Genomic DNA, 24821 nt, shown 5'->3' with positions numbered 1-24821 from the left:
CATGGGGAGTAATTTTATTTATTTATTTTTATTTCACCTTTATTTAACCAGGTAGGATAGTTGAGAACAAGTTCTCATTTGCAACTGCGACCTGGCCAAGATAAAGCATAGCAGTGTGAACAGACAACACAGAGTTACACATGGAATAATCAAGATAAAAAAATATATATAATAAACACAAAGAAAGATCATCTAGAGCAAAGGAGATTACAATTGTTGTCGGCTAAGACTGAGAGGATGGCGTTGGACAGGAGGTTATGCTCTTCTGTCATCTTGAAAAAAAAGCAATCTATGCACCATGTAAGACACAATAAAGGAAAAACCCCTCAGCAGTCTCAACAACCCCATATTACACCCTGTAATCCTGCCACAGTGAAACTCAAATATAACCCTCGTCCCCGTTTTGTCTTTACATACAGCACCTTCATAAAGTATTCATACCCCTTGACTTATTCCACATTTGATTGTGTTACAGCCTGAATTGAAAATGGATTGAATTGTTGTCTTTTCTCACCAATCTACACACCATACCCCATAATGACAAAGTGAAAACATGTTGGAAATGTTTGCAAATGTATTGAAAATGAAATACAGAAATATCTCATTTACATAGTAAGTATTCATATCTGAGTCAATACTATGTAGAAGCACCTTTGGAAGTGATTACAACTGTGAGTCTTTGGGGGTATGCCTCTAAGAGCTTTCCACACCTGGTTAGTGTAACATTTGCCCATTAATCTTTTCATAATTCTTCAAATTCTGTAAAATTGGTTGTAGATCATTGCTAGACAACCATTGTCAGGTCTTGCCATAGATTTTAAAGTAGATTTAAGTCAAAACTGTAACTTGGCCACTCAGGAACATTCATTGTCTTCTTGGTAAGCTACTCCAGTGAAAAGTTGTCCTTGTGTTTAGGGTTATTGTCCTGCTGAAAGATAAATTCATCTCCCAGTGTCTGGTGGAAAGCAGACTGAACCAGGTTATCCTCTAGGATTTTGCCTGTGATTACCTTCATTACGTTTCTTTTTCACCCATAACATGATGCAGCCACCACTATGCTTGAAAATATGGAGAGTGGCACTCAGTAATTTGTTGATTTTACATTTGTCCCAAACATAACACTTTGTATTCAGGACAAAATATGAATTTCTTTGCCACATTTGTTGCAGTATTACATTTGTGCCTTGTGGCAAACAAGATGCATGTTTTGTTATAAACTCAGCAAAAAAAGAAATGTCCTCTCACTGCATATTGCGTTTATTTTCAACAAACTTAATATGTGTAAATATTTGTATGAACAGAAGATTCAGCAACTGAGACATAAACTGAACAAGTTCCACAGACATGTGACTAACAGAAATTGAATAATGTGTCCCTGAACAAAGGGGGTTTCAAAATCAAAAGTAACAGTCAGTCTCTGGTGTGGCCACCAGCTGCATTAAGTACTGCATTGCATTTCTTCCTCGTGGACTGCACCATAGTTGATAGTTCTTGCTTTGAGATGTTACCCTACTCTTACACCAAAACACCTGCAAGTTCCCAGACATTTCTGGGGGGAATGGCCCTAGCCCTCACCCTTCGATCCAACAGGTCCCAGACGTGGTCAATGGGATTGAGATCCTGGCTCTTCGCTGGCCATGGCAGAACACTGACATTCCTGTCTTGCAGGAAATCACGCACAGAACGAGCACTATGGCTGGTGGCATATGTCATGCTGGAGGGTCATGTCAGGATGAGCCTGCAGGAAGGGTACCACATGAGGGAGGAGGATGTCTTCCCTGTTATGCACAGCATTGAGATTGCCTGCAATGACAACAAGCTCAATCCGATGAAGCTGTGACACACCGCCCCAGACCATGACGGACCCTCGCCTCCAAATCAATCCCGCTCCTGAGTACAGGCCTCGGTGTAATGCTCATTCCTTCGACGATAAACGCGAATCCAATATCACCCCTGGTGAGACAAAACCACGACTCGTCAGTGGAGAGCACTTTTTGCCATTCCTGTCTGGTCCAGCGACGATGGGTTTGTGCCCATAGGCGACGTTGTTGCCAGTGATGTCTGGTGAGGATCTGCCTTTCAACAGGCCTATAAGCCCTCAGTCCAGCCTCTCTCAGCCTATTGCGGACAGTCTGAGCACTGATGGAGGGATTGTGCGTTCCTGGTGTAACTCGGGCAGTTGTTGTTGCCATCCTGTATCTGTCCCGCAGGTGTGATGTTCGGATGTATCGATCCTGTGCAGGTGTTGTTACACGTGGTCTGCCACTGCAAGGATGATCAGTTGTCCGTTCTGTCTCCCTGTAGCGCTGTCTTAGGCGTGTCACAGTATGGACATTGCAATTTATTGCCCTGGCCACATCTGCAATCCTCATGCCTCCTTGCAGCATGCCTAAGGCATGTTGACGCAGATGAACAGGGACTCTGGGCATCTTTCTTTTGGTGTTTTTCAGAGTCAGTAGAAAGGCCTCTTTAGTGTCCTAAGTTTTCATAACTGTGACCTTTAATTGCCTACTGTCTGTAAGCTGTTAGTGTCTTAAAGCCCGTTCCACAGGTGCATGTTCATTAACTGTTTATGGTTCATTGAACAAGCATGGTAAACAGTGTTTAAATCCTTCAGAAGGAAGATCTGTGAAGTTATTTGGATTTTTACAAATTATCTTTGAAAAACAGCAAAAAAAGCAATGTCCCCTTTTCAGTACCCTGAGTTTACTTTTATTCTGTACAAGCCTCCTTCTTTCCCCTCTGTTATTTAGGTGAGTAACTACAATGTTGTTAATCCATCCTTAGTTCTCTCCTATCACAGCCATTAAAAACTTTGTAACTGTTTTAAAGTCACCATTGGCCTCTTGATGAAATCCCTGAGTAGTTTCCTTCCTCTCCAGCAACTGAGTTAGGAGGGACGCCTGTATCTTTGTAGAGACTGGGTGTATTGATACACCATCCAAAGTTTAAGTAATATCTTCACCATGCTCAAAGGGATACTCAATTTGAATTTTGTAATACAACAAAATTTGGGAAAAGTCAATGAGTGTGAATTCTTTCTGAAGGCACTGTATAGGCTGATAGTGGGATTACAAATGATGAATTAAAACAGGAAAGGAGCATCCATGCTAAACAAAATGCTGGGAATTTGCAAAGACCACTGAGATAAAGCTATAGCATAATGCACACTGAACGCAGTGCATTCTGACTGTAGCCTACATTCATCTCAATCTGAGATCCCAAAGAAATACAGTACAGATACCTCAATGGAGCAGTAATGTATGTATATGTTTGGGCTTGAGACTGGTTATGGTCAGGGGATGGTTAAGCGTAGAGTTGCAAACGGTCCCAGAAAATTTGTGGAGCTAGATATAGTGTTAACATGGATGCTCATGCCCGTAAGCATCCAGTTGATGCAAATTATACTCGGTCATTGTAGTCACTGAAAGCGCATTCAAGTATGAGCTTATAATCCAATGAATAATGTACCAACTGAAAGAATAAATAATGTTGCTTTTTTTCTAAGGATAAGATTATGCTTCCTGAGTAGTATATCCACACAGAATCAGGTGTATTTCTCCCCTTCTCTCTCATTTCCCCTCTCTCTCTCTCTTCTGTACTGTCTATTCTTTTTTGTTCCAGGGAGATAGACAGGAAATGAATTACAACGAGACTGACCGCCCACAACAAAAACACAATGACAGGTTTTTACAGAGGGCATTATGTTAAGATGGTCTCTGAATTGGGTATTTGCTTGTGGGGCTGTAAAACTGACTTGGCAACATAAAACGTACCTCTTGAAAAATAATACAGTCAAATGTTGATGCTGCTGCATTGTGGAAACACACTTGGTTGCCATAGTGAAATACAATTTCATAATAAGCATTCAAGGAAACTGATTTGTGTTGCCGTAATTGTAACCTCTACATCACACACAGTTTCGAAGTGTGTTATGAATGTGTAATATATTGTTCCTCATGACTTGATCCCAGAATATTTTCCATTATAATGAATATAGAACTAGGCTATATCTTTCCAAAATAGTGGTATTTCTTCAACCCCTGGACACATTTTAGTGTTAATTGTGCTGTATAGTCTGTATTATTTGGTGATTGGGCTTAAAACATCCATTAACCTGCTCAACCCTTTCACTTCCCCCACAACCCCCAACCCCCTGCACTGGAAACTGAGTAGATAGCACTGAAAATATGGTTCATTCAGCAATTATTCACAGAGTCTTTGGCTAATGGTACTCTGTATGCACAGACAGCAAAATGTAGAGAGTCAGTGGACCAGCAGTAATGGCCCCATGTAGAGAGAGAGAGTGTGTGTGTGTGTGTGTGTGTGTGTGTGTGTGTGTGTGTGTGTGTGTGTGTGTGTGTGTGTGTGTGTGTGTGTGTGTGTGTGTGTGTGTGTGTGTGTGTGTGTGTGTGTGTGTGTGTGTGTGTGTGTGTGTGTGTGTGTGTGTGTGTGTGTAGCATCTGTGCGGGGTATAAAGCATAATTCTCGACAAGTGCAAACATGTCTACTGATGAAGCTATACTATGGTTGCAGAGACTCACACTCATTCTTCCCTACCACTCCCCCCTCCCAGGCTCCATATCAGGCAGATGAAAACATAACCTGTCACATTCCATCCCATTAAACCAGCTATGAACCATGTGCTCCAGAGAGAGAGAAAGAGAGGGGAGAGAGGGTAGGAGAAGAGAGAGGAGCACAGAGTGAGAGAGGAGATCGGAGGGGGAGTGACGGCCAAGTGCATCTGGGCTCACCCAAGACTAATGCATTATTCACAATCTTTATGCGAATGTAATTTTCATGCAAAAAAATACGGACAGATATAACCAAGGGACAAACATACTGTAGGAAGGACTTACTTAGTGCGTATCTAGACCTATGTACATACTGTACATACAAACATTTACACATATCACATATCCACACATACTGTACTTAAATGAGTCGTGTGCACTTATCCATTGGAATATCTAATGCATTAGACAACTCGCATCAAGCACCAAATCTGTGCATTACTGTGCTTTTCAGTGAGGGCCCATCAGCTGCCATTTGATGTCAAGCAAAGCAAGGTAATGACAGTGCACTCACACACTCAGTCATTAGCCCTGCTTAATGCTGGGAGTTAACACAAATTAAGTGAAGTTAAGTACATGCATTAGAGGAGCTCTTTAGGGTAGAGAGCATTTCACTCTTGCAGGAACTGGTTGTTGTTCCATACGTTTTGAACAGGTCACGTTAGCTGTAAGCATAACCTAGGGCATTACTGAACATTTACTCAACCTGGCCTTGAATCAAAGTGTTACTCGGTGGAATTTAATTTACAGTGGACTGACTGACAGTGGTCTGAGGGCAGGGAGGATGGAACACTAGGGACACCTAGTGGTCACAATGGTGTCACTATGTGTGGGAAACTAACACTCGCTTCATGGTGGTGTTTATCATTAGCTGGGGGGCACAAATAGGGCAGACATGTGCTTGTTACACCCAGAGTACATTTGATTTCCCTCAGGGAAGTTTCAGTGCTTAACAGGATAGTTCAAAAGGACATTGGTTTCCTAACCCTGTGAGCAGTCTATGACAGGGTGTGACAGCAATCCATGCTTTGGTTTTAGCATTTATGGCACAAATCCAATATTAGCATTTTTTGTGCATCATGTCCAAATCATCGATAAGTGACTTTGTTGAGATTCAACTCATTTGAGATACGTTTGGATGATTTGGACACGATGCACAAAAGATGCTAATATCGGTAACATCTATGTCTTGAATGGGATTTGTGCCACAAATGTGGAAATGCATGTGGAGACAGTGTCAGGGAAACCAAACCAAAACATGGATTGCTGTCATACCTTGCCATAGACTGCTGACAGCACGTGTCAAACTCATTCCACGGAGGGCCGAGTGTCTGCGGGTTTTCGCTCCACCCTTGTACATGATTGTTGAATTAAGGTCACTAATAAGTAAGGAACTTGACTCAACTGGTTGTCTAGGTCTTAATTGAAAGGAAAAACCAAGTACCTGTAGACTCTCAGCCCTCCGTGGAATGAGTGTGATACCCCTTGCATACAGGGTTTGGAAACCAATATGTTATTTTGTCATTTGAGTGAACTATTCGTTTAAATACGGTACTTATCAGAGGACAAGTCTTGTTTCTGGTAAACATGAATACGGCAATAATGGCAAGTAAATCAGTTTGCACATCAACCAAAGGGCCAACTGTAAGAGATCACTGGTTTATTTGGAGTAACAGTCCAGGAGAGACGCATATTAGAGGGAAAACCAGACTGGGCCTTTAAAAAGAGGCTAACATGCTGAAACTGACAGATCTCTGCAATCCATTTGGACCTCATTCAAGGTTATGGCTCCATCTGAGTGACTGCAGATTATTGTCCACAGAGAGGTGTGCTAATACTGGATTATCCACTTGTTGGGGATCCATTTGACCCGATGAACACAACATGCCAGCCTCACACGCCCTTGCATCTGTGGGTGTTTTTCCAATTTTTTCCAGTTTTGGAGGCGAGGAATGAGTATGATGGACGTGACTTCAAACCTCACAGTATTAAGTAGATTACAGTGGTGACTGGTTGGAGAATAAGAGTTGTGTATAGAAACAGGCAGTTGTTCATGCCAGACTCACCTAACATAGGGGTACTGTACTCCGCTATATTCAAGTATCATCAGTTCATTGGTCCTGAATGCATTGGTCCCCCCCCCCCAAAAATACGTTACTTGAAAAATATATATAGACATATGTTTCGACAAACCACACAGCAGTTTGCGTCACATTTTGCGTCACAAAAATAAACACATGTATAAATTCTAAACAAACAAAGTAAAGGACGTAATCTGTAGTTGAGTTATATACAGTCTATAGAGCAGAAGTTCAGCTGATTTGAGTTGAACAACATTCTCACCACTTCTCTGTCAGTGCAATTGCACACACAGGAGCATCAGGAGCATCCCATTGCTGTACTGGGGGCTTTGATTGGGGGTTTAGGAGCACCACCGCTCTGGAATATGTCAAAGAATAGCATGCACACACACACAGGTAAGGTTTTGTAGTGTATCCTCTGACATGTAAAATATAATCATATCACATTATCGCAAAGAGTAATCACATTAGCAAGCATGACTATCTATCAGCATGCACAAGATTAAGTGGATCAACCTGCAATAGAGGGAGGTAGTAGCTTTTGCAACAGTTAGTGCCTCAACACAAGAGCCTGAGTTTAGATTATTTACCTACCTACTGTCCTATTGGTTGGGGTAGATGATAAGGGCCCTGTACACATTCGGCAGGAGGCCGGTGGTTGGCAGGGTGCTTGCCATTCTTCTGATCTGCCTGAAGGTCCTCACTGTCTGGGCAATGCGGGCGTGGTTGGCAGTGATGCTGTGCTTTTGTTTCTCATCTGAGATGGGAATTAACACAGTTGTGTGAATTTAAGTGTTGCCTCTGACAGGATGAGAGTGTCAAACCCTAATGACTGGAGAACCGAGCCTAATGAGTCCCACAGTATAAGTAAAGAGAGAAGAGTGAGAAGTATGATCTCTGTGTTGGCTAACCTACATAAAAGTAATCAGTTGTTAACATCACACCTCTGCCCATCATGGAGGTGAATAAACAGCAGTGTTCCGCATTACAAGACACCTGTATTTTAGAATGTTGGTATTTCAATAGTATTGATATCATGATGCACTGTGCAGATGTACTGTGCGTGACAGATGACAAGGAGTGCTAACTAAAGTTTGGGCGTGTCGTGGGTCAGTGCTTAGTCCAGGTTGCAGGCAATGTTCCCTCTAAACTGTGCGGTGCGCGGGCGCGCAGCTCCCCCCGGACTGCTGTGCAAAAGAAATATCAGCCCACTCAGGGAAGCACGAGGTTGAATTTCACTCAACTTTCTAGTTTTCCCCATTAGCTAACACTATCAACATTTCCCTTTACTGTGTGAATTGTGGTTGAATCAACGCAATGGAGAAGAAAAATAAACGCACACCTATATAGGCGAGGTGCTGGCTAGCAGAGTAGAAAACTTGAAAATAAAAGAGAGCCGCACACTAGGAGCTCAGATGCAAAAATGTAATATCCAATGTTTCGACAGCCAAGGTGAAACCCTGATACCCTGATGAAGACAGCTTGGCTGTCGCAAAAATGTAATATCCAATGTTTCGACAGCCAAGGTGAAACCCTGATACCCTGATGAAGACAGCTTGGCTGTCGCAAAAATGTAATATCCAAAGTTTCATCTGAGCTCCTAGGGTGTGCGGTTCTCTTTGAATCAACGCAATAGCCATTTTCAATGCAATATACCGAAACAAAATTAACTATGCAATAGATTTTCTTGTAGGCAGAGCGCATTGGAGTAGGATTCTATTGCATTGACAGGCACGACTCAGGCCCATACTCTACACAGACCGGTACACCATAACCAATCGGAGCTGCAGTATCCCTATATGCAAATAGACCATGGCCATATTTGGATCTGTGCCATTCAATCTGAACTGGACTGTGTTTACAGCATGAGTGGTTATGAGTATATGTGTTTGTTTTGAGATCAAAGCAAGAGCTGCTTGTAGCCAGGTGTGTACATTTGTTAATATTCTTTGTTAGTAAGTGAGTTATTAGCCCAGTAATAGCTCATTTCTAGTCAGCAATGGGGGAATGGTTGCTTCCTACAAGAGCACAAAACGTATGGATTTCAAACCATCTTTGAAAAACAAGTCAGGTAAAGAGCTTTTTTTCCTGTCTTAAAGGGGCATTGTTGTATTTTATAAATTGTATTTTGTAAAGTGGTTTCTTGCATCAAAAAACACTTTCAGTCACCTCCTTGGACAAGTGGATAAAAGGGTTAATGTCAAGCTCTGCATGGTTTTTTTCAAAAGTCTCATTGAATGTAGGCCTACATTGAACACAACACAACACATTTGCTGCTACTGTAGACTGAATAACAGAACAGCTATTTCTATGTTAAAATGTTATGTGATGCATTTTTCTCCATAGTTTTTGGGGTTCTTTTACACTTTTTCCTCCCCAATTTGTACCATCGCAGCAACTCCCCTACGGACTCGGGAGAAGCGAAGGTCGCCTCATGGGTCTCCCAGTCACGGCCTGGCTGTGACACAGCCTGGGATCGAACCTGGGTCTGTCGTGATGCCTCAGGCACTGCAATGGAGTGCCTTAGACCGCTGCGCCTTAGACCGCTGCGCCACTCGGGAGGCTTTTCTCCATTGTTTTTGATGGTAGGCCTACATCCTGATCAAATAGCCACAGTAGCCTACTTGGTACAGGTACAACCTCAGTGTTCAGAGTAAACGCGTGGCAGAAGTTGCACAGAAGTTTCACAATATTCAAGTTTGCGCTCAGCTGACCTGAAATTTGCTCAGTGCCGGAAAAAATTTGAGGGAATATTGGTATCAGGATCTCATTACCCAGGAAATGTTGCAGTGCTCCACTCAGACTGGTGCCACACCGAGTGGCAGCCTAGGACATGTGGGGCAGCACAGCAATGGGATTGGGAATTTGTGGGGAGAGAGGGACGGACGGTGAATACCACAAGAGAGGAGATACTGTATACACAAATTTACAGGTGATATTATTGGGTTTCCATATTAAGTGCACATGGGGACACTTCAGCAACACTGTTTCAAGTCTCTCTGACCTCCCTAATGAGTCCTGCACTGCCTCCTACCTGCGCTTCCTGCCTCACTCAATGGATGACTACATTTCTGCTGTCTTTCATCGTGTTTGAGCATATAATACGAGAATGATAATGATCATTCAATAATAATTACAGCGGTTGAATGAAAACAAAAGCAAGAGCTGGGTGAGAGCAGAAATAAGCCTGAAACGAGATGGCTGGGGGTCAAGAGAGAGGAGAGGGTTTTGTTTATGTTTAATGAGAAAGCCCAGGATCCCTCTCTCTCTCTCTCTCTCTCTCTCGTTCCTACATCCTCTGGTAACGAGTACAGGGGGCCGGGTTGACCCAGCTAATAAGGGGCAAATCCATTGGTGCATTATCGGCCGTGGCATCATCTAATCAGCAGGATGAACTGAGATGGCTTAGGCTGCTTTTAATTCGGCGCTGGAGGAGCATTACTGCCCCAATCTCTCATTATGTGCAGATCAAATCAGGGAGACTGACTGGGAGTTTGATCCTTGTTTTTGGTAGTTGTTGTCTGGTTGTTGTTTTTCTGTCCGCTGTTTGATTTCAAGTTGCATTGCAGTTGACATGATATGGCCTGTTATTTGGCCTTTTAGAGAAATGAGGCCTTTGTGGCTTTTTAGGTCAGTCTCATAAAAGACATGGAGATAACTGTATCTTCTACTGCAGTCCACTGCAGATAAGACAAAGCTCTGACCAAGCAAGTGATACACAAAGGCAGTACCATAACTCTGTCTGTATATTTCTCAGTCAATACGCTCTCACCTGGTCCTCTGTGCAGAGTAGCTCAGCCCTGGTCCTCTCCTCCAGGGTGACCATCACTTCATCCAGAACCTTCAGCCTGGAGAGGTGTTATACCACCACCGGCCTATGGAGGGTTTGCCTTGCCCCCTGGGACAACAGAAAACATTTGCTCATGTAGGAACTTCGAGTGAAGGCTGCAAGGCTGTCCTGAGAGGACTAAACTGGCATGGGGCTGTTTGTGAGTCCAACACAGTTCTCTGAATTCACCACCCTCAGAGACCACACTTCTATCATCTCCAATGTTCCAGCTGATAGCCGCCCTCCCCTTCTCCCTGGTCCAGCTGATGGTACCCTCTGCTCCCCCTTGGCCAGGGGATAAAGCCATCCTCTCCGGTCAGATCCTTGTCTGTCCCAGCAGGAGGGATGGCTGAGGGAAGGAGAGGAGAGGAGAGGAGGTCTTGCCAGGGCACATGGGTGCAGCAGTGATCTCATGCTGCTGACAGCAGGAGGTATTGTTTCTGGAGCGGCTGTTGGCTCTCCACCCTAGCAGGATTAATCTCCCTGGGGGAAGGGACGGGACAGGGGGATGGGGGCTGTGGGGTAAACAAGCTGGCCTCCATAGATGGCAAGCCCTCTGCACTGATCCATGGGCTTCAGATGGGTGCTGAACCCAGGCCAATAGTGTCTGATAACGGCTCTACCATTTGGTCAGCGGATTTGTCTCTGATGCTGGCCAGTTTGAGGCACAGCAGACGGCCCATCATGTAATCGCTTAATTTAGAACTACAGAGTTGCATTGAGTGTGTGTTTTGGTGAAAGTGAATCTGTGAGCTTGCGTGTGAGAATTTGTGTGTGGATGTAAATGAGGTCATGTGTGTGTGTGTGTGTGTGTGTGTGTGTGTGTGTGTGTGTGTGTGTGTGTGTGTGTGTGTGTGTGTGTGTGTGTGTGTGTGTGTGTGTGTGTGTGTGTGTGTGTGTGTGTGTGTGTGTGTGTGTGTGTGTGTGTGTGTGTGTGTGTGTGTGTGTGTGTGTGTGTGTGTGTGTCAGTACACATATTTGTAGATCAGGTTTGGTCTCGTGGATTTCCAATGCCCACAGAACTCAGGGGCTTTCCAGTCAAAATGAACACATACTGAAATACAGGTGAAGGAGACCCATAAGGGGAATCATTTGACCATTTTCATTCTGTCAAGGGGGTAAAACAATTCACTGAGTCATTGCTTGATTGTAGTAATTGTAGCTTACTGTAGACATACAAGGTTGTAACCATTGGTAACAAAATGTAACTCAAAGGATTCCCTACAACTGACAGTTCAAATAGGGAGGGAAGGAGTCTAGCTTTATACTGTATGTACACGACATTTCATGCTTTTCCATTTTTCCTTCCCTACTTACTTCATACCAGAAGAATCTACCTATCAGAAGCATACATTCCCCCCCCCCACATTTTTGTTAGCATGTTGTGCAATAACCATGGAGATATATCCATTAGGGCCAAACCTCATCATTTTGGAGCTATGAGAGAGGCAGCTGATGGGAGAGATTACACATAGGATCTCTCATTAATCTCATGAGAGTTTGGGCACGCAAAAGGGGAGCGGGGGCGTCTCTCTCCCCCACGGTTCGTGACAGAGCCCTGATGTGACTCACACAGACCCCCATTGTGAAGGGTGGTGTGTTGGGTTTGATTGCTGCATTTTCATGTCTTAATTGAAAACATGAAAAGATTAAGAAAGAAAAAGGGAAGTGGAAAAAAACGAGCGACAAAGTGCAAATCACCCGCCTGGGGTGAAAATGAGATGTAGGCTGAGACCCTGATTACACGTTGGCTTGATTGTTCCTCATAACTCTGACCTTCAATCAATGTCGATTCTCCTTAATACTAGCTACCCCACACACGCCACAGTAGGGTGGTAACGATCTATAATTATGGCACTATATTTTCACCCCTTAGTTTGCAAACACTGCAGATCAAAATAAAACAGTTTAGATGCCAAATGTACTTTGCACATGATGAGTGCATCACCATAATTCAATAACTGCACTACAGACTGAACTTAGTGGACATTTACGCAGTGTGAATTAATTCCTCATTGCAGTATACACTAAGTATACAAAACATTAAGAACACCTGCTCTTTCCATGACATAGACTGACCAGGTGAATCCAGGTGAAAGCTATGATCCCTTATGGATATCACTTGTTTTTAAGCCTTGCGACATGGATAGTGTATATGTGCCATTCAGAGGGTAAATGGGAAAGACAAAAGATTTAAGTGCCTTTAAACAGGGTATGGTAGTAGATACCAGGCACATGGGTTTGTGTCAAGAACAGCAACGCTGCTAAGGTTTTCACACTAAACAGTTTCCTGCGTGTATCAAGAATGGTCCACCACCCAAAGGACATCCAGCAAACACAGACACAACTGTGGGAAGCATTGGAGTCAACATGGGCCAGGATCCCTCTGCAACTAAATATTAGGAAGGTGTTCCTCATGTTTGGTATACTCAGTGTATGAGTGCAAAGGAATGGCTCACTGTTGCCAGAAAGGGCTGCTGAAGAAGGGGTACCTGTAGTTTGTTCATGCCCAGGAACAGACTCCTTATTTTGGTAACGGGTGGTTGAACTCCCGGAGGCGGTTCTCTACCAGGTGCAGCTCCAACAGGACAGCCTGACCAAAGAAGGATCTTGATCCGGGTCCAAGAACAGCTCCTGCAACTAGTGCAGCCCCTCCCAGCCCTCCACCTGTCTGATCTCATTACCTGAAAGGAGAAGGTGGGATATGAAATCAGTAGGTAATTACATGACTACAGCTACCCCTCTTACCCTTATGATTTGCCTGGCATCATTGCAAATTACAACACTGAATTTGATAAACTCTGCAATTACATTTTTTATTTAACCTTTATTTAACTAAGCAAGTCAGTTAAGAACAAATTTTAAGAACAAATTCTTACTTTCAATGACGGCCTAGGAACAGTGGGTTAACTGCCTTGTTCAGGGGCAGAAAGACAGATTTTTACCTTGTCAGCTCAGGGATTTGATATTGCAACCTTTCGGTTACTAGTCCAACGCTCTAACCACTAGGCTACCTGCCACCCCATTCAGTTACTGTGTCTGTGGAACTGGAAGGTGAGTGTGGTCTGTATAAATATGTCTCAACAGGTTCATAAAACAACCCAGGGTGGGATTAGGGTCAGACAGTCACCCAGCTGAAGAAAAAAAAGAATCAAATGCAAACAATGGCAGACAGAAAAAGGTACTGTGTTTCTGTGACCCATCGGCATGCCCATTTAGTTTCTATTCTTGTTGCCTCATCTCCCACCTGGACAGGGCTGAGAAAGCCTCTCCGTTGACTGAGCTGTACATTTCATGGGCTTTAAAACCTGAAGGAAGTTGTTACTGTACCTTGGAGGAAGAGTGCTTTGAGATTGGTGAGCCTGCTGAGCTGCAGATTGGCAATAATTGGAGTTGCCATTGTGGCTCAAATGCAGCACCTCCAGGCTGCCCATCAGTGGCTCCAGGCTGTCCGCAGGGTCCACTTCCCTGAAAGAGAGGGACAGAGTGGGCACTCAGAGTTAGCTGCCTCTAACTAAATGCACCACTGCCCCATTTAGAAGGCCAGACCTCACAGGTGCACAGCAACTCAAGGCAATCACAGCACAGGCAGAACACACAAAAGCCTGAACCCCCAACCCCCTTCCCAATTGAAACCTCTTTTATGTGCTGTTTACTTTGTGTAAACTCTCCTCTTGCCTTTTCAATAGTACCAGTGAAAGGGGAGATTTGTGCTTTTCTGAAAACGGCTAGCAGAAGCATGAGCTTTGTCAGTGCAACAGGTTAGTGCTGCCCCCAAGTGTCTGAAAGTAGAAAATACTATATAACAACAGAGAAAATAAATAAGTCCTATACCAACCATGAGACAGTGGTAATTTTACCATGTAAATCTTGGGTCGGCCAAACTCCTCCAAAAATGTTTTAGATGTATGCCAGCAAAGCCACAACACAACACTAAACAATACATTAATTGCACTATAATGGTGACAAACTGTGCCCACAAACTGTTAGGGCCTACATAAAGCTGTCCCAACAGCAGTCCCATCACCTTACCACTGCAACACCTGGCTATCAATGGAGCCTTGTCTGACAGCGACAGTTCATTCAGCCTCATTTACTTCCTTTAAAAAACATAGTTGATATGGCTGATTTGCTTAAACAAATGTATTTTTACTGACAATTGAGATAATGGCTTCAGGGGACGATGACCTTATAAAAGGCAATCCGTAATTTTGATTAAGACATTAATGAGCAAGTTAGGACGGACCTAGTCAATATAAGTATTTGTTCAGCACTTTTGAAATGTACAGTGACAGAATTCAGAACATGGGCCATTCTTACAGTATTCTCCCTGCACACCAAGTCAGAACTGTAGGATAAATAAAGGGGGCATACAAGCAGACAATGAAAGCTTTTACAATATTCGATGATTACATTTCTCTAAAAGAGGCTATAGGCTACATGTGCACCACCAAGTCAGAACAGTAGGCTAAATTATGAGGGAAAAGGGACCAAATTATTAGGGTGGGGAACATGGGCTACTAACAGCTTACCACACAACATACAGTATACATATCTCCCTTGCATATTACATAATTCGCGCAGCTGCATACAATACATTTTTGGACTCACCTTGTTGTGCTGTGCTCACAGGAACAAGAAGATGGCGTGGCGGTCCTTCGTGGGCAGATTTTGTCGTCAAAGTCTGGCATTCTCTGGATTTATGGTTCTTTCAGATAACTGGGAACACGGAAAAAAACAAGGTCGAATCATGATGACATCAGTGATCTTCGGGTCAGAGCTCTAGAAAGAGGCATTAGTTCCCAACTTGCAATTCCGAGTTGGGTAAGTATTCAAAATGTATTTTCCCCAGTTGGAGCTTGTTTTATTCTGAGTTCTCAGTTGTCTTGAACTCACTGAAGTCAGATTCCCCAGTTCTGAGTTTCCAGTTGTTTTGAGTGTGGCAGAAGTCATGCTGGATTGACAGCATGGCCAATGTTGAATGTTTATCCTTTTAAGCTTGGAAAAAAGACCCTTAAACCCAGACTTGGACCACACACCCACTTCACTGAATAGCAGGCTAATGATTGCTTTGCAATGCTTGCAGTAAGCCACTGATTCCTTCCAAACCACTCATTGTTAAATTTGTGATTTCCAACTTGTTGTGTAATGTTGATGTCCACCGATACGTTTATCTATAATTTCTCTTCATTATTTCTCGTCATGTGACAAGGATTGAAAAGGATTTGCCAGTAGATTGTCGACTTGATAAATAATGATGACTGCTAGCTTGCGAGCTAAGATTTAGAAAGTATGATATATATATTTATATATATATATATATATGTTGATATGATCAGTCCAATCAAAGCTACGGTAGAAATAACTTGATATAATTTTATCTGTGGCCAATGACCTTGAATCTTCTTGGATGGACACTTTTAAAGTAACTATGGCAGCATCCAAGGGGTTTGAATTTTTTAGCTCTACCCATAGATTTTGCGGCTATGTAGTGTCCCCATGAGTGACAGAACACCGAGCCAATCACGGCACATCTAGAGAACATTACCAACCCCTACGCCCTGTATTTTCTGCTGGCTGCCCCACCACCACAGAATGCACTGCATTTTGCACTGCACAGAAACACCTGCATTTTGGAGCTGCCTTGCTCAAGAAAGCAAAAAAAGAGACCAAGTTTGTATGCGGCTTTATTCATGATTTTTTTTAAACATTGTTTGCAAACTGATGTGACATGTATTAATGTCAAAATAACATGCAAAACAGGTTAAATCTTTTTCGTTTTTGTAGCAAACCCCTAAATGATGGGTTGCCACTGTACTGAGAAAACATAAATGGTTGAAGCTTTTCATGAATCGTTCATTTCCAGATCACAAACTGTGTTTAAAAGGTAATACATTTAAATGTTATGTTCAAATAAGACTTTCATCTGTAGTGCTGGTACCTACTGCCTTTGAGGAGCCCTGCTAGCCGTAACCAATGGAATGCACCTTGTGGGAGAGAATCTGTCTGTTAGTCAGGTGGGCCTGGGCCTTCTGCCTTGGCAGGATGGACTCTGTGGTTATTGTCTGAACACAGTGCCTACATGGAAGAAAGGAAGAAAAATGTTATTGTTAATTGTTTAACCCAACTGTGCAACTGACAAAGTGAGAATCAAAATATTTGACAAATATCTGGATAAGAGCGTCTGCTAAATGACTTAAATGTAAATGTAATAGAAGAGTCAGACAAGCTTGTGGGAGGAAGCAAAACACCACATTGGTTAGTCTGGCTGGTTGGCACACCTTGATGTTGGTCAGGCAGACACGGCCACTGAAGGAGGTGAGGTTGTTGTGCTCTAGGTTGACACTGTGCAGGTTGTAGAACAGGTCTTCTGGGGTCAGATCCACCATCCTGGGGAGAGAGGGAACACTTTATACACACACACTCTGTTTTAATCTCTCTTCTAAAGGTGACAAATACTGTGATGTAGTACTACCCAGTACAGTATGGTAAGTAACCTGATTGCACAGGATTGCAGGTTGAGATCGGCGATGTCAGAATAGTTAGTGTCCCAGTTTCTCCGCCACCATGTCAGGGGTCAGGCATCCACCAAACACATCCTTGGCAATCTCACAAGCCGCCATTTTTCATAGATCTCAATGACATCATCATTTCTGTTTCTCTCAATTCAACAAACAGATTCAGAACTGCTTTGATTATGATGTAAACATATCACTGCAGTCCCACCCAGTGCCTTTAGAGAGGGGAAGTGGAACACCACATATTTCCCATAGTTTTCCAGTTTCTCCACTGAAGGATTCCTGTACAGATCCAGAATGATTAAGTTTCCCAAAGCCTAGAAAAAAACTAAGAAAATATAAATAAATGTTGGTCTCCAAATACTAAAGAACCAGAATATACAAAAATGATATCATGCTTGGCTGTGTGAGGCTCTGCTCATTTTCAGGTGGTAGATGTCTCGTGTTATGATGATGATGTTGCCGATGTACAGCTTGAAGAGGGAGCGGGCCCTGTGTACCACATACAGGGAGCCAATGCAGTTGTTCTCCACACACAGGAAGTGTGTGTTGGACAGCCAGTCCAGGATGGTGCCATCCAGTGCCATCCAGATAGGACAGCTTATTCCTATTCACACTGAACTAACAGAGCTGTCAGGTGTTTGGACACACCTGACAGGACAAGGATAGGGAGGGGAAACCACATTCATCTATGATGGACATGATTCCCTTGTCATTAACACATTTTCTCTTTTGTGAATTATTTCGCTCTCATTTTTGTGGGGACCAATGAGATAACTGACCGCCTAGCCTAGAGATGAAGCTGTCGTTGAGAGACAGCTCCTCTAGATGCTGGCAGTTGTCCAGACCCTCCACTTTAGAGATGTCATTGAAGGAGTCCCAGCGCAGTTCAACCAGTTTGCCCAGGTTGATGAGCCTGGAGAGCATCTGGCTGTCAAGGTTAAGGGCTGTGATCTTCTCCGGGTGCAGAGGTCATTGTTAAATAAAAAGGCTGCACTTGTACTGCAGATGAAGCACCTGGAAAGAACCCTCTGTCACAAGCACGTCATCCAGGTGTGTGAGGGTCATCAGACATCCCAGAAGTGTCATCCTCACTGCCTCGGGCTGGGACAAACACATCACTTTCATCACCACAGTGTCTGGTTGGTCTTAATGTGCGACTCATGGGCACTCTAAACCTCATGTTAGAGCAGGTGTTAGTGTGTGCTGTAGTATTTACCCTGTGCCAGGGATAGTAATGGGTGCTCAGTCGAGTCGCAGCTGTGCGGGGGCGTGTTTCCGGAGCACAGCCTTCTCCTCCCTGGTCCGGGTCAGCTGGTTCCAGTGCAGGTCCAGCTGCTTGAGCCGCCCTAGTCCTTTCAGCCCCTCTCGGGACAGCAGGTGGTTGCAACGGGTGTCCACAAAGTCCAGGTTGGGCTGAAGGAACACAGTATGTATGTAGGACTCTCAATGGAGAATTGTTTGATGTAGGTTGGTTGACCAGTAAACGCCCTAAACATCAGACACACCGTGTGGGGGATGTCCTCTAGTTGGTCAGACGAGAGATCTCCTTCAGCTTACTCAGACTGTTGCCATGGAGATTCAACACCTTTGACCAGGGAAGAAAGAGGAAAGTGTGGCACCGTCACAGTACAGACGGGATATCAGTGCTAAACCTAGTGGGTCTATGGTACCATTAACTGTAATTCCTCAACCCTTACTGTAACCTGACTGAGGACGTTGTTGGCCCTGGCTACATTGAGTAAAGTCTTATCATCCAGGCTCAGCATATTGGGCCACGGTTTGACCATGGGATCCATGTTCAGTATTTCCTCATCCAGGTTGATATCATTGGGAGGGGGGTCTTCTGTGCCTCTCAGGTTTGTCAACAGGAGGATGGAACAGTAGTATGTTGACGTTTGCTGGTTGTTTTCATTAAGATAGTAGTGTCACCAGTAAAAATAATTGTTGTTCTGAAAAGTAATGGCTGTAATATTTCAAACGACATTATCTCCATTTGTCTTATGGCCCTGCTCTGGGCTCACATTGTGATAAACAGAATGAGCTTTAGGGTAGTTGAGGGGGTCCACTGAATCCCCTTCTCTGATAGTGATGCTGCGGCCCAGGAACACATTGGAAACAATGATCTGACCTGGAAACAGGAGGACAGTTAGAGCCATTTTATTTATGTTTCTCTGATACATCAAATTCTAAATCAAATTAATATTGTTAACACATTTACAGTTTTATCCTGATTTATATCCTCAAGGTTTCATTAGCAATACAAAGTCATTGAATTGTGTGAAACATGAAATAGGACCATACAGACCGTGTCTGAAAAGGAGAGGGTCTATGCTCTGCTTGGAGGTACCTTCGTTGGCCTGTCACTGTGTGTACTCCTAGGCCTGTCACTGTGTGTACTCCTAGGCCTGTCACTGTGTGTACTCCTAGGCCTGTCACTGTGTGTACTCCTAGGCCTGTCACTGTGTGTACTCCTAGGCCTGTCACTGTGTGTACTCCTAGGCCTGTCACTGTGTGTACTCCTAGGCCTGTCCGTCACACTCCAGCTGTTAGAAAAGAGTACAACCCTCTCTCTGCCCAGGGCCTAACACAGACACAAGGTACATTCTCAGGAACTAAAACAAAAGCCCAATCTCAGGAACTAAAACAATGGCACAATCTCTGGAACTAAAACAATGGCCTAATCACAGGAACTAAAACAATGGCCCAATCACAGGCACTAAAACAATGGCCCAATCACAGGCACTAAAACAATGGCCCAATCACAGGCACTAAAACAATGGCCCAATCACAGGCACTAAAACAAATGCCCAATCACAGGCACTAAAACAGTGGCCCAATCACAGGCATAGCGTACAATCTAAATAATACCTTATAAATATCTGCTGTTTTAAAGCCGTCCTCTGGAATGTGCAACGTCTCTTTTTCTTACTGGTTCTTTCAGGATCAGACACATAGAACAGATACTCCAGCCAGCGTTTGTAATTACTGCACAAACATTAGGAGTAAAGAAAGCATAAGGATCAGTCTCAAACAGAGCTACTGACAGGTGTAATATTGCAGTTTATGTCGTCTGTTCAACTATTTCTGTATAATTTTAGATAGATAGATAGCCAGTATGAGGAACTGCGCTCAGGCTAGATCGAAGGGTAGCTGGTACGTGAGAAAGGGTTCTCGACTCCAACCTTTAAATGGAAAAAACAAGGAGGCCGAGATACAAAATTATACTTAATTTAATCCATGCTAGAAAGAATACAAAAGGTGAAAGTGCAAAGTGTTTAAAAAAGTGCTTAAAACACGTTTCATATTCTTTTGACTTTGAGTAATTAAGTATATTTTTGCGTCTTGGCCTACTTGTTTTGTTCCACGTCCTAATTTTAAACAGACACATAACACTGAGGACCTGAGGTGAATATCACAGAGTAAAGGAGAAAGGTGCCATTTTAAGATTTCCCAGTATCATCATGGGCACTCACTGCGAGAACATTGTCAACTCCTCGCTGGCCAACAGGGTATGAAGCTTGTCCTCGAAGCGAAGCCGCAGGGAGCAGATATGGATGTGGATGACACTGTTGATCTTGATGCCAGTAATGCCATAAGCCTTGTAGTCCTACACACAGAACCGGAAGGAAGTAAACCTGTTGGGGGAGAGAAAACAGTGGACTCAGTAGCTAAATTCTGCAAGCAAATCACATACAACCTACACAAACGAGGTAAACTCATAATGCCACAATTATGTAAAAGGGGTTCATTTGTACCAGGGGTCGGTAGAGTAGTCTTCTTCAAACCAAATATTCCCCACTGTTTCAGGCTCCATCAGCAGAAAGTGGATCATCAGCTCGTTCCTGTTGGTGGATTGGGTCAAGTCCCGCAGGTACCAGGACTCATACCTGTAAAAGAAGGCAAAATAACTCTTTACTTTTTACACTTGATTATCTACGTGCCAATAGAAAGCTTACATGTAAACAACAATGCAAAATCAGACTGTATTCTAAACTCAAAGATCTCTCTTGGAGGTCTAATCCATTATCCATGTACACTGAGTGTACAAAACATTAGGAACACTTCCTAATATTGAGTTGCACCCCCTTTTGCCCTCAGAAAGGCCTAAATTTGTCTGGTCATGGACTACAGGGCGTCTAGCTTGGAGAGGATTCCAGGCCGGGGTCGTGGGTAATATTAGCAGGGGTGTCACTGCGGTCCAGAGCCCTCACTCAGCGAGGACAGTCCATTCTCCCAGGTACGGGCTGACTTCCAGCCCAGGGCCTGCACCTCAGACAGCTCACACTCCAGCTGCTCAAGACACCAACACAACAATCATATTAAGCACCACTGTAAATGAATGACAAACGTATCAAAAGTCTATTTTTGAAGGCATACCGTTGTACTGACATTTCTGAGGGCATAATTGAGATTCCTCCTGTTCTACAGCAGATTGGCCAGGTTCCTCCTCTGGCAGCTGTAAGAGATTCCTCTTGTTCTACAGCAGATTGGCCTGGTTCTCTGCCAGGTTCCTCTGGGCTGTCCTCTGGCAGCTGTAAGAGATTCCTCTTGTTCTACAGCAGATTGGCCTGGTTCTCTGCCAGGTTCCTCTGGGCTGTCCTCTGGCAGCTGTAAGAGATTCCTCTTGTTCTACAGCAGATTGGCCTGGTTCTCTGCCAGGTTCCTCTGGCCTGTCCTCTGGCAGCTGTAAGAGATTCCTCTTATTCTACAGCAGATTGGCCTAGTTCTCTGCCAGGTTCCTCTGGCCTGTCCTCACATGCATGTTGTAGTACATCATTTTCTCTTCATCACCGTGGACTGAACAGATGTTACTACAGTTGAAGTCAGAAGTTTACATACACTTAGGTTGGAGTCATTAAAACTCATTTTTCAACCACTTCACAAATTTCTTCTTAAGAAACTATAGTTTTGGCAAGTTGGTTAGGACAACTACTTTGTGCATGACACAAGTCATTTTTCCAACAATTGTTTATAGACAAATTATTTCACTTATAATTCACTGCATCACAATTCCAGTGGGTCAGAAGTTTACATACAAACAGCTTGGAAAATTCCAGAAAATTATGTAATGGTTTTAGAAGGTTCTGATAGGCTAATTGACATCATTTGAGTTAATTGGAGTTGCACTTGTGGCTGTATTTCAAGGCCTACCTTCAAACTCAGTGCCTCTTTGCATGAAATCATGGGAAAATCAAAAGAAATCAGCCAAGGCCTCAGAAAAAAATAATTGTACACCTCCACAAGTCTGGTTCATCCTTGGGAGCAATTTCCAAAAGCCTGAAGGTACCTAAAACTAATCCTATATCGACATAACCTGAAAGGCCGCTCAGTAAGGAAGAAGCCACTGCTCTAAAACCGCTATAAAAAAATCCAGACTACGGTTTGCAACTGCACATGGGGACAAAGATCGTACTTTTTGGAGAAATGTCCTCTGGTCTGATGAAACAAAAATAGAACTGTCTGGCCATAATGACCATCATTATGTTCAGAGGAAAAAGGGAGAGGCTTGCAAGCCAAAGAACAGCATCCCAACTGTGAAGCACAGGGGTGGCAGCATCATGTTGTGGGGGTGCTTTGCTGCAGGAGGGACTGGTGAACTTCACAAAATAGATGACATCATGAGGCAGGAAAATGATATGGATATATTGAAGCAAAATCTCAAGACATCAGTCAGGAAGTTAAAGTGGTCGCAACTGGGTCTTCCAAATGGACATTGACCTCAAGCATATTTCCAAAGTTGTGGCAAAATGGCTTAAGGACATAAAAGTCAAGGTATTCGAGTGGCCATCACAAAGCCCTGACCTCAATCCTATAGAACATTTGAGGGCAGAACTGAAAAAGAGTGTGTGAGCAAGGAGGCCTACAAAACTGACTCAGTTACACCAGCTCTGTCAGGAGGAATGGGCCTCAATTCATCCAACTTATTGTGGGAAGTTTGTGGAAGGCTACTCTAAACATTTGACCCAAGTTAAACAATTTAAAGGCAACGCTACCAAATATTAATTGAGTGTATGTAAACTTCTGACCCACTGGGAATGTGACGAAAGAAATAAAAGCTGAAATAAATCATTCTCTCTACTATTATTCTGACATTTCTCATTCTTAAAATAAAGTGGTGATCCTAACTGACCTAAGACTGGAATTGTTTCTAGGATTAAATGTCAGGAATTGTGAAAATCTGGATTTAAATGTATTTGGCTAAGGTGTATGTAAACATCCGACTTCAACTGTATGTACTGTGTGCAATGGAACCCCTTTATTCATAGCATACATGTTTAGTTCATTCGACTGTAATTACACTAGAAGATAGAAGAAATGCAGCACCTGAAAAATACACCCATCATCAGAGTTCAGGGACAACTCATTAAACAAATGCTGTTATCTCTCAGGAGCAGAGACTATCAGAGCGCTGGAAACCACACAGTGACAGAAGTTGTGAAAGTTTTTTTGCACATTTAGTAAAAATATATTTTGTTGACATAAGTATTGTTAGCAGTTGATGTCATTTAATAACACAGACCCCAAAGCAAATCAGGGAGAGGAAAATAGGTATATTTGAAGAGGACCAATCATATGGGCATTCTCCCCTGTCCTCAGAGATTCTCTCCAGTGATTCTCGCTCCAGAATAAAGGGACAGGATGTAGTTTATAACCCAGCCCTAGCCTGTGGTTGACCAATTAGAATTCTTTGCAATAAAACTAGGCCAATGGCCCAAATTGTCACGGCCGTCGAATGAAGTAGACTAAAGTGTAGCGTTGTGAGCGTACATATTCCTTTATATTAGGATGACACTGACAAAAACAATAAACAATACAAAAACAACCGTGAAGCTTAAGGGCTATAGTACCACAAACTAAGTTAACTACCCACAAAGACCGGTGGGAAAAAGGGCTGCCTCAGTATGGTTCCCAATCAGAGACAACGATAGACAGCTGTCCCTGATTGAGAACCATACCAGGCCAAAACAAAGAAATACAAAACATAGACATAGAAAACATAGAAAATTGAACATAGAATGCCCACCCCACATCACACCTAACCAAATAGAGAAATAAATGGCTCTCTAAGGTCAGGGTGTGACAGTACCCCCCCCCAAAGGTGTGGACTCCAGCCTGTAAAACCTGAACCTATAGGGGAGGGTCGGGTGGGCATCTATCCGCGGTGGCGGCTCTGGTGCGGGACGTAGACCCCACTCCACTTCTGGCTCACCCCGCTTTGGTGGTGCCTCTGGTGTGGGGACCCTCGCTGCCGACCCCGGACTGGGCACCCTCGCTGGGGGCTCCGGACTGGAGACTGTCGCTGGAGGCTCAGAACTGGAGGCCGTCGTTGGAGGCTCCGGACTGGAGGCCGTCATTGGAGGCTTCATGCCATGACTCCTCACTGGAGGCTTCGTGCCATGGATCATCACTGGAGGCTTCGTGCCATGGATCGTCGCTGGAGGCTTCTTGCCATGGATCATCACTGGAGCGGAGAGACACACAGGAGGCCTGGCTCTGGGAGCAAGCACGGGACTCACCAGGCTGGGGAGACATACAGGAGGCATAGTTCTGGGCGCAGGCACAGGACTCACCAGGCTGGGGAGACATACAGGAGGCTTTGTCCTTGGTAGAGGCACCAGATACACTGGGCAGTGGAGGCGCACTGGAGGTCTCGAGCTTAGAGCCTGCACAACCCGTCCTGGCTGGGGGGTTATCTTCACTCTACAAATGAGGAGAGCTGGCACAGGACGGAGACACAGTGCGCAGAGCCGGCGTAGGATATCCTGGGCCGAAGAGACGCACTAGAGATCAGGCGTACTGAGCCGGCACCATCCAT

At 43.9% G+C, this 24821-nt stretch overlaps 1 pseudogene; it reads right to left on the bottom strand.

Moving 5' to 3' along the window:
* Positions 1-13008: 13008 nt before the first annotated feature.
* Positions 13009-24821, bottom strand: LOC124001390 (annotated as a pseudogene).

This window comes from Oncorhynchus gorbuscha, linkage group LG17 (assembly GCF_021184085.1).
Source record: "Oncorhynchus gorbuscha isolate QuinsamMale2020 ecotype Even-year linkage group LG17, OgorEven_v1.0, whole genome shotgun sequence".
NCBI lineage: Eukaryota > Metazoa > Chordata > Actinopteri > Salmoniformes > Salmonidae > Oncorhynchus > Oncorhynchus gorbuscha.
The sequence above is the reverse complement of the archived record's forward strand: the minus strand, read 5'-3'. Positions and strand labels throughout refer to the sequence as shown.